Below are 10,000 nucleotides of genomic sequence, written 5' to 3' on the forward strand. Positions count from 1 at the left end.
GGTGAATGTCTAGGTATATGTGACAGTGTGCATACATGTTAATGTATGAGTTTGAATGTCTAGGTTTATGTATGAATGCACATACATGCATGTGTGAGTGGGAATGTCTGTGTATATGTGACAGTGTGCATAAATGTCAGTGTGTGTGTGAGTGTGAATGACTGGGTGTATGTGTGAGTGTGCATGCATGTCAGTGTGTGTGTGTGTGTGTGTGTGTGTGTGTGTGTGTGTGTGTGTGTGTGTGTGTGTGAATGTCTGGGAGTATGTGTGAGTGTGCATGCATGTTAGTGTGTGTGTGAGTGTAAATGTCTGGGTGAATGTGTGAAGTGTGCATACATGTCTGTGTGTGTGAATGTGAATTTCTGAGCATATGTGAGAGTGCACATACAGAGCCAGAATTGCTGGAGCCATGTCAGACTCAAAACCAGTTACAAGTGGCATCCCACAAGGCTGAGTCCTGGGACCTCTCGTTCAGTATATATTTTTCTGAGGTACAGGCTAACACAAGAGGACTGTGGCTGACCAAGTTCGCAGATGACTGCAAACTGGGTGCCATAATTGACTCTCCACCTGACACAAGCATCCTTCAAAAGGTTCTCACTGAGACGGATAACTGGTGCCAGAGCCATGGCCTAAAGCTAAACGCCAAAAAGTGTGTAGTCATACCCTTTGGCAAAAACAAAGTGCCCACAAATTACCACATAGATGGTAACCCATTAAGTATGGAGGAAGTAATTAGGGACCTGGAGACCCAAGTCAATAGTAATCTCTCCTTCGACAACCACATTACCAAAGTGGTTAGAAAGACCTTCTATATAGCCCACCTTATCATGAAAGGATTCACATCTAGATCAAGAGAGGTCATCATGCCTCTTTATTCATCCCTCATCAGGCCCATAATAGAATACAATGCCCCATTTGGGATGTACCTTACCCGACACCTGCAGCAACTAGAAAGACCCCAAAAGTACCTCACAAAGAGGATCAAGGGACTCAAACAGATGCCATATGCTGCTCGATTAAAGAAACTCCAGCTCTACTCAGTTGCATACCGCCTACTTAGAGGCGATCTATGCCTGACGTATAAAGATATGTCCAACCCGGAATTAATGGACATGCTCCACCTCAGAAAATCCAGATCACATGATTTGAAAGCTTATTTAAAGATAGTTATGTTTGTAAAACTGTTTGTCTGAAGAAGGAAGAATACCATTTCTTCCAAAAGCGCTTACATTAAAGAGTTTCATGTTTTTTACATTTGGCGGTGATTCTTGCATTTGGGCTTCACATCTTCTGGCTTTAATTTCAACAGTTTGTCGTGGCTTTTTGGAGTTGCATGTCAGTGTGTGTGTGTGAGTGTGAATGTCTGGGTGTATGTGTGAGTGTGCATACGTGTCAATGTGTGTGTGAGTGTGAATGTTTGGGTGTACATATGAGTGTGCATGCATGTCAGTGTGTGTCTCAGTGTGATTGTGTGGGTGTATGTGTGAATGTGCATGCATGTAAGTGTGTGTATGAGTGTCAATGTCTGGGTGTATGTGTGAGTATGCATACATGTCAATGTGTATATTAGTTTGAATGTCTGGGTGTATGTATGAGTGTGCATGCCTGTCAGTGTGTGTGAGTGTTGATATCTAGCTGTATGTGAGAGTTTGCATGCATGTCAGTGTGTGTGTGTGTGTGTGTGTGTGTGTGTGTGTGTGTGTGTGTGTGTGTGTGTGTGTGTGTGTGTGTGTGTGCGTGTGTGTGTGTATATGTGTTTGTGAATGTCTAGGTGTATATGAGAGTGTGCACGCACGTCAGTGTGTGAGTGAATGTCTGGGTGTATTTGGGAGTGTGCATACATGCAAGTGTGTGTGAGTGTGAATATATCTGTATATGTATGAGTGTGCATGCATGTCAGTGTATGTATGAGTGTGAATGTCTGGATGTATGTGTGAGTGTGCATACATGTCAGTCTTTGTGTAAGTGTGAATGTTTGGGTGTATGTATGAGTGTGCATGCATGTCAATGTGTGTCTGAGTGTGAATGTCTGGGTGTATGTGTGTGTGCATGAATGTCAGTGTGTATATTAGTGTGAATGGGTGCATGTATGAGTGTGCATGCATGTTAGTGTGTGTGAGTGTGAATGTCTAGGTGTATATCTGAGTGTGCATGCCTGTCAGTGTGTATGTGAGTGTGAATATCTAGGTGTATGTGTGAGTGTGCATGAATGTCAGTGTGTATATTAGTGTGAAAGTCTGGGTGTATGTATGAGTGGGCAAGCATGTCAGTGTGTGTGAGTGTGAATGTCTAGGTGTATATGTGAGTGTGCATGTATGTCATTGTGTGTGAGAGTATGAAAGTCTAGGTGTACGTATGACTGTGCATGCATGTCTTTGTATGTGTGAGGGTGAATGTCTAAGTATATGTGACAGTGTGCATACATGTCAGTGTATGAGTGTGAATGTCTGGGTGCATGTATGAATGCACATGCAGGTCAGTGTATGTTTGAGTGGGTATATGTGACAGGGTGTATAAATGTCAGTGTGTGTGTGTGAATGTGAATGACTGGGTGTATGTGTGAGTGTGCATGAATGTCAGTGTGTCTGTGTGTGAGTGTGAATTCATGGGTGTATGTATGAGTGTGTATGTATGTCAGTGTGTGTGCATGAGTGTGAATATCTGGGTGTATGTATGTGTGTGCATGCATGCTAGTGTGTGCATGAGCTTGAATATATGGGTGTATGTGTAAGTGTGCATGTATGACAGTGTGTGGGTGCGTGCGTGTGTGTGTGTGTGTATGTGTGAATGTCAAGGTGTATGTGAGAGTGTGCATGCAAGTTAGTGTGTGTGTCAATGTCTGGGTGTACGTGTGAGTGTGCATACATGTCTGTGTGTGTGAATGTGATTTTCTGAGCATATGTGTGAGTGTACATGCATGTAAGAGTGTGTGAATGTCTCTGTGTATGTATGAGTGTGCATACATGTCAATGTGTGTTTGAGTGTGAATGTCTGGTTGTATGAGTGAGTGTGCATATATGCAAGTGTGTGTGTGAGTGTGAATTTCTGGTTGTACGTATGGTTGTGCATGCATGTCAGTGTGTGTCTGAGTGTGAATGTCTGGGTGTATCTGTGAGTGTGCATGAATATCAGTGTGTTTATTAGTGTGAATTCCTCTGTGTATGTATGAGTGTGCATGCATGTCAGTGTGTGTGTGAGTGTGAATGTCTGGGTGTATGTGTGAGTGTGCATACATGTCAGTGTGTGTGTGAGTGTGAATGTCTGGGTGTATGTGTGAGTGTGCATGCATGTCAGTGTGTGTGTGAGTGTGTATGTTTGGGTGTATGTATGAGTGTGCATGCATGTCAGTGTGTGTCTGAGTATGAATGTGTGTGTGTGTGAGTGTGCATGAATGTCATTGTGTATATTAGTGTGAATGTCTGGGTGTATTTATGAGTATGCATGCATGTCAGTGTGTCTGAGTGTGAGTGTCTAGGTGTATATGTGAGTGTGCATGCATGTCAGTGTGTGTGTGAGTGTGAATGTCTGGGTGTATGTGTGAGTGTGCATGCATGTTAGTGTGTGTGAGTGTTGATATGGTGTATGTGAGAGTTTGCATGCATGTCAGTGTTTGTGTGTGTGTGTGTCTGAGTGTGAATATCTGGGCTTATATGTGAGTGTGCATGTGTGTTAGTGTGTGCACGTGTGTTTGAACTGCATTGCATGGGGTGGTATGCAGAAAATTAGCACATTGACTTCTAACAGCACAGTGTTCAGTTCAGGGACATGGTGATGTGTTGCTAATGAGATGCTTCCCGTTATAGTTTTATAATGTTTCTGAATCATAGGTGATCACTATCACAATATTAGGCTGCATGGTGTTGTCCAAATAGCACTGGTGATGATAAACACACTGACATTTATTCACACTGTCATATATACCCAGATGTTCCCACGCACACACATACACTGACATGTATGCGCACTCATAGATACACCTAGACATTCACACTCACACAGTGACATGTATGCAGACTGTCACATATGCCTCTATTTGGTAACTTTGTCAAAGCTGAATACAGAAGTGTGTTTAGGCTGTAGATTTTGTGAGCAACATTATTTTCTAATTTCACAGTAAATCTTTGAAGCAGTTGCTTTCAATTTTATTCTATCATTTTTATAATGCAGTTTATTTTTATGCTGTTAATTTATTCAGTTAAGTAATAGAATGATTTATTTTATGGAAGAATAACTCATTTAAATTGTATGATTTAGCTTTAAATGACATATGTAAAATAGTTTAAGCTTTATGTAGTTATAACTCGGTCTGAGACTACAAGCATGTTATATTTATTATGTTTCAGAGTCACATAGAATATGACATATTCATAACTGAAATACATAATACACCTGGAATAGAATGCAGTATATAAAATGACGTTAGAGTTGTCTTAGAACATCAGTTACTAATTATTCACATCCAATTTTTAAACAAGCAGAACACATACCTAAGCACTGGGAAGTCTGTCCAAATACGAGAAGTGAATGCAAGTAAAGAACATCGTCCCAGGTAATCCTTGATTTTAAGAGAATGATTCAGTAGCACCGGATAGAGCTCTGTAAATATAGCTCAGGAAAATATTTTATAGTGCATAGCTTCGAATAAAATGTGAATATCAAACGTGTTGTGGGGTATTATTTGTTCACAAGATCTAGTTTACAACGTAATAAAAGGTCAAAAGTAGCATGTACTCTTTTACTTTCTGTAATAAGAATTTGTTGCAGGTAAATCAATTTATCGCTAGATGGAGTCTTAACATTGCTGCTCATTTACTCGCCAACATATCATGATTATTTTGAAAATAAATCTCCAGTTTGTTAGATATTTTAAGAATTTATGTTGATTAAATATTTTTATGTTGTTCTTTTTTTAGTCAACAAGCTCTTCATACATGTTGTACTTTGCAAGTTTCTGAAAAGCATCGGACCTGCTTGTAGCACTTCACATTTCTTCATTTGGAAACAGTTTCATAAAATGTATTAATATAACATAAAAATGCTTTTTAGTGCATTTTTGGGCACTAGTTTCCACACTGCTCCTTCAAAACTTTCAAAAGCAACTGTAATGTAGAGTAATGCTGAACATGAAATCCACATTTTCAGTCCAACATTGTTTTCCATGATGTCACATTTTCTGAAGGGAGTGTTCATATGAAGCAGATCTTTAAAAAGAATCCCTCATGTAGAATTTCTTCTTTTATTTATTTTCTTTCCAAATGAAGGCATACTAATTAATATATATTTTCATAATATATGCTATTTCATTTGTTCTTTAAAAGCTTTAGCTTGACTAATTGTTAAGCAGTCTATTTCATCTCTTTTGCCGAACAGCTTAAGTAATTCTTAGTAAAAAGAAATAGCATTTTAGCGCCAATGTGGAAGAACAAAGGAGGCATTCCCAACTATGGGCAGTACACAGGTATCAAACTCCTGTCACTCTGCGTGAATGTTCTGGAGATGATGATTGATAAATGAATATGCAGAGTATCAGAAAGTAAGACAGGAAATGAGCTGTACAGATTCAGATCAGGTTGCAGAACAGCTGATCCGACATTTGCAGTGGGAGTTAGTTGAGAACAAGTTAGAGATGATGAAAGAGTTCACCTAGGCATTCCTTGACTTGGAGAAAGCATATGAAAGTTCCCAAGAAAGCTGATTTGGGCAGTGCTGTGGTGGTTCAAAGTTGCAGAAACATTAGCAGAATTAGGCTATGTACAAGGATACAATGACACAAGTACGTACAGTAGTCAGTCCCACAGAGGGGTTGCCAGTGGGAGTGGGTGTACATCAAGGTTCAGCACTGCCTACTGCTGATCATACTGGTGATGGACTACATTAGCAAACAGGTTAGAGGGGACAGAACAACAAAGCTGCAGTATGCAGATGATTTAGTATTACAGGCAGACTCTGAATAGGGACTTTGGTAAATTGTAAGGGAATGGAATGCAAAACTCAAGGAACATGGGATAAAACTGAGTACAGACAAGACAGTCGTAATGGTAGCATATGGCAGAAATCAGAAGAAGCTGAAAATGTCGATAGCAGGGAAAATAATGAAACAGGTTATCAACTTCAAGTATCTGGGAGGGCTGGTTGAGGAGAAGGGAAGTGTGAATGAGGAGCTCAAAACTAGAATTACTTGGGCTGCATCCACGTGGCACCAATTGTTAGGGGTAGCGTGTGACAGAGGATTGCCAAAGAAAATGAAAAGTAATTAAGGTTTCCAAAATAGTGGTGTGACCAGTATTACTGCATGGTACAGAAACCTGGGCAGTGATGGACCAGTACTACAGCATGGTACAGAAACCTGGGCAGTGACGGACCAGTACTACTGCATGGTACAGAAACCTGGGCAGTGATGGACCAGTACTACTGCAGGGTAAAGAAACCTGGACAGTGACAGTTGAGCAGCTGTTGGAACTAGAGGTGATGGGGATGACCTGTCTGAGACAGGTGACAGGTTGCACACTGTGGGACACATGAAGAAATGTGGACACCAGAAGCCAATGTAGCTCCAGTTGCAAAGAAGGTCAAAGTGAACAGATTGCAGTGGTTCAGACATGCGCAGGAAAGCAAAAGATGTTTGTTGAAAAAGATTTGTGATAGGCAATAAGAAGGCAAGAAGAAATGAGGATGTCCAGTACGGAGATTGATGGACTGTATGAGAAGACCTGCGACAGTCAGGAATGACTGTTGTATGAGAAGACCTGTGACAGCCAGGAAAGACTGTTGTATGAGAAGACCTGCAACAGCCAGGAATGACTGTTGTATGAGAAGACCTGTGACAGCCAGGAATGACTGTTGTATGAGAAGACCTGTGACAGCCAGGAATGACTGTTGTATGAGAAGACCTGTGACAGCCAGGAATGACTGTTGTATGAGAAGACCTGTGACAGCCAGGAATGACTGTTGTATGAGAAGACCTGTGACAGCCAAGAATGACTGTTGTATGAGAAGACCTGTGACAGCCAGGAATGACTGTTGTATGAGAAGACCTGCGACAGTCAGGAATGACTGTGACAGAAGGTAGGAGAGTGGCACTGAACGGAGTGGGGTGGCAGCAGTTGAAGTGACACTCTGACCCCATGTAGAAAAAGGGAAAAAAGATGATGATGATGATGACAGATAAGTCTATTATACAACTTAATTTGGAAAATATTATGTACAACAGTTTTCTTTTCAAAATCACAGACCAAGATAAACAGCTCAGATTTCTCTCTTTTGCATTACAGTGAAGAAATGCCTAGTAGTACTTATACAGTCCAGGACAAATTCCAAATTGTTCCAAATAAAAATTCAGCAGCATTTTCTGAGGAGACCTGCAGCATGTCCTCAGAATAAAGGTGTCTATGAGGGATCAAAACCCTATCTCCCACAGTGTCATTTGAAGCGTGGATGGGGGGGATGGATGAGAGATCCCTTGTCTTGTGTGAGTAGATCCACCCTGTGAGGTAACTTGCAATTATTACCCCTGGCTAGATGCAGTCTAGATGACTGAGAAGAAGGGGAGGGAATGCATAAAGAAACATCCCCTTCCAAGAAAATGAGAAGGCGTCCACCTTTCATACCAGAGGACCTGGGATTCTGGCACAAAATGGAGGAGGTTGCCTGTTCAGAGGGGAGGCAAAGAGATCTACTTGAGGAGTACTCCACTGGTGAACAATGTTCAGAAAAACATCCCTGTGAAGCATCCATTCATGGGATTGACGTACTCAGAGTGTCTGCCACAATGATCTGATCTGAAGGAATATAAACTGGGGCAATCAGTTCTGAGGATGGTACACCTGAACGTGACCTTTATGCCCTACTCTATGCAAGGAGTGGACAGGTGATGTTCAGTGTACCTTAAAGCAATGGAAGACTGGCCAGATGATAGGCTTCGCCATGAAATATGGGGATTCTGTAAGTTATGAGTACTGCAGAAGTGAATGTAAGGATGTCAGGTAATTCTGATACTGTTTGCTTTGTGGATATGCAGGAGGTCCATCAAAGTGGGGTTTGGCAATGCCTTGTATGGCAGGCATAGATCTCCTCTCAAAAGCCTGTTGTAGACAGAATACAGAGATAGGGCCTTGAGGCATTCTGCCTAAAACATGTTACTTAAGCCCTGTATTCTTTCAGTGAGGAACCTCTGTGGACATTCCAGTTGTTGGATATGGCTGGTTAGAAACATAGCAAAGTGGGCATTGTACTCAGTGATAGGTCTGATGGATGCTGAATACAGAGGAACAATGACTTCCTTGGACTTGGATGCCATACCTTAGCTTATAAGTTGCGCAACATAGAATAATTTCCTCGCTACTGTAGACACATGATAGTCAAAGGCTAGATTACTGTTTATGTGTGTCCCCAAGTTCCTGACTACTGGGTCAGCTCTTAGGAGAGTGTTGTCAATATGATAGTTACCAGGGGTGGATGACTTCCTGAAGAATACTATTCTGCAGTTCTTGGCATATTATTAGTTATTTGACTATGTGAACCCTTCCTGCAGAACATGTGTCGGTGTGGGATTCAATAACAGCTCCTAATTTGCAATCATCTGCAAATGTAGTCAGCCAGAGACCATTGACATTGGCCTTGACTTCAGAAAATTTTTCTTTAACCAAAGCAGGCAATGCATTTTAAGTACAAAACAAAAATATGAAGCAATCTGGTGCAAACAACTAAGGAAAGATGCAAAGTGATATTTTAAATATGTCACAATACATCTCTACAAGTAGGAAACATAACTGAGAAATTGTGAAACAGCAGAGGTTCATATTTGAATAAATGCAACAAAATAAGTGCAAAGTCAGTAAAGTACAGATTTTCAGTTTCAAACTTAATAATGTCTACTTATGTGTTTCATAGTAAATTAAAAAGATATGGCCTCACTGCAATAGTGCACACTACAATAAGTGCATTAAGTATACTAAAACTATATGGCCCCACTGCAATAGTACACACTACAATAAGTGCATTAAGGTTACTAAAATGATATGGCCTCACTGCAATAGTGCACACTACAATAAGTGCATTAAGTTACTAAAATTATATGGCATTACTACAATAGTATACACTACAATAAGTGCATTAAGGTTACTAAAATGATATGGCCTCACTGCAATAGTGCACACTACAATAAGTGCATTAAGTTACTAAAATTATATGGCATTACTACAATAGTATACACTACAATAAGTGCATTAAGGTTACTAAAATGATATGGCCTCACTGCAATAGTGCACACTAAAATAAGTGCATTAAGGTTACTAAAACTATATGGCCTCACTGCAATAGTACACACTACAATAAGTGCATTAAGTATACTAAAACTATATGGCCCCACTGCAATAGTACACACTACAATAAGTGCTTTAAGGTTACTAAAATGATATGGCCTCACTGCAATAGTGCACACTACAATAAGTGCATTAAGTTACTAAAATTATATGGCATTACTACAATAGTATACACTACAATAAGTGCATTAAGGTTTAAAATGATATGGCCTCACTGCAATAGTGCACACTACAATAAGTGCATTAAGGTTACTAAGACTATATGGCCTCACTGCAATAGTACACACTACAATAAGTGCATTAAGTTACTAAAATGATATGGTCTCACTGCAATAGTGCACACTACAATAAGTGCATTAAGTTACTAAAATGATATGGTCTCACTGCAATAGTGCACACTACAATAAGTGCATTAAGTTACTAAAATTATATGGCATTACTACAATAGTATACACTACAATAAGTGCATTAAGGTTTAAAATGATATGGCCTCACTGCAATAGTGCACACTACAATAAGTGCATCAAGTTACTAAAATTATATGGCATTACTACAATAGTACACACTACAATAAGTGCATTAAGGTTTAAAATGATATGGCCTCACTGCAATAGTGCACACTACAATAAGTGCATTAAGGTTATTATGACCAACGCCTATGGGACAGTAACACAAAT

This window comes from Protopterus annectens, chromosome 10.part0, assembly GCF_019279795.1.
Source record: "Protopterus annectens isolate FY-2018-M chromosome 10.part0, PAN1.0, whole genome shotgun sequence".
Lineage (NCBI taxonomy): Eukaryota > Metazoa > Chordata > Ceratodontiformes > Protopteridae > Protopterus > Protopterus annectens.